The 778-nt window shown below is 42.5% G+C and overlaps 1 non-coding gene across 1 annotated transcript; it reads left to right on the plus strand.

The window, feature by feature from the left end:
• Nucleotides 1-346: 346 nt before the first annotated feature.
• Nucleotides 347-420, plus strand: Trnat-ggu. Its single transcript has one exon. It is a non-coding gene; the product is annotated as a tRNA-Thr (tRNA).
• The last annotated feature ends 358 nt before the right edge of the window (nucleotides 421-778 follow it).

Here is a 778-nt window from a genome sequence, read left to right on the forward strand (position 1 = left end):
ATATACGAGTTTCAAGAAAATGTAGTGCTCTCCACAAATTGGACAGTTATAAAAAGATCATTTCAAAATTGAGAAGCTCTTGTTAGAACATTCGGGGAGAGTACGATTTCTATGGCCTCTTAATTTAACTATTGAATCTTAATCTACGGACCAAAATAAAGTGATTTTCAAGAATTAAAAAGAAAACAATTTCTCCTTAGTTTACGAGATACAAACCCTTTTAGAGGTTCTTCTATTTTGAACATACAGTGTGACAAATGATCGATGTAACAGCCTACAAAAAAAAAAAATTGTAACGAAAATGAATTTTTGTTAGTAGGGACGATTCGGGAGGGATGTGGTAAGCGGCTGGTGAAGCTCAGTGGTCAGAGCAGTCGACCGGTAATCGAAAGGTCCCGGGTTCGAATCCCGGCCCAGACAGACGCCCCGCATTTTTCCCGGATTGTCCAACGGGGGGGGGGGAAGGGGAACGCGAAGATAAAAGAAAAGAACACAGGATAAAATAGAACAGAATATAATTCACAAACTAGACATTTGATACACAAAGAAAGAAACGAAAAGAAAAGAAACCAAAAGATAATCGACTAAGAATTTACTAATAGAGAATGTACAACCTAAAAAAAAACCGAAGAAAAGAAAACGAAAGGAAAATGCTGCGGACGATCTGGGCGCGTTCGCTTACGCTGCGGCTCACGCGGGCGCGCGCGGCCTAGGGAGGATTTAAAGGACTCGGTGGTGGGAAGGGGCTTCGGAGAGGGGGGGGGGGATCCATGGGCGC

This window comes from Cephus cinctus, unplaced genomic scaffold (genome assembly GCF_000341935.2).
Source record: "Cephus cinctus unplaced genomic scaffold, Ccin1 Ccin1_scaffold0782, whole genome shotgun sequence".
NCBI lineage: Eukaryota > Metazoa > Arthropoda > Insecta > Hymenoptera > Cephidae > Cephus > Cephus cinctus.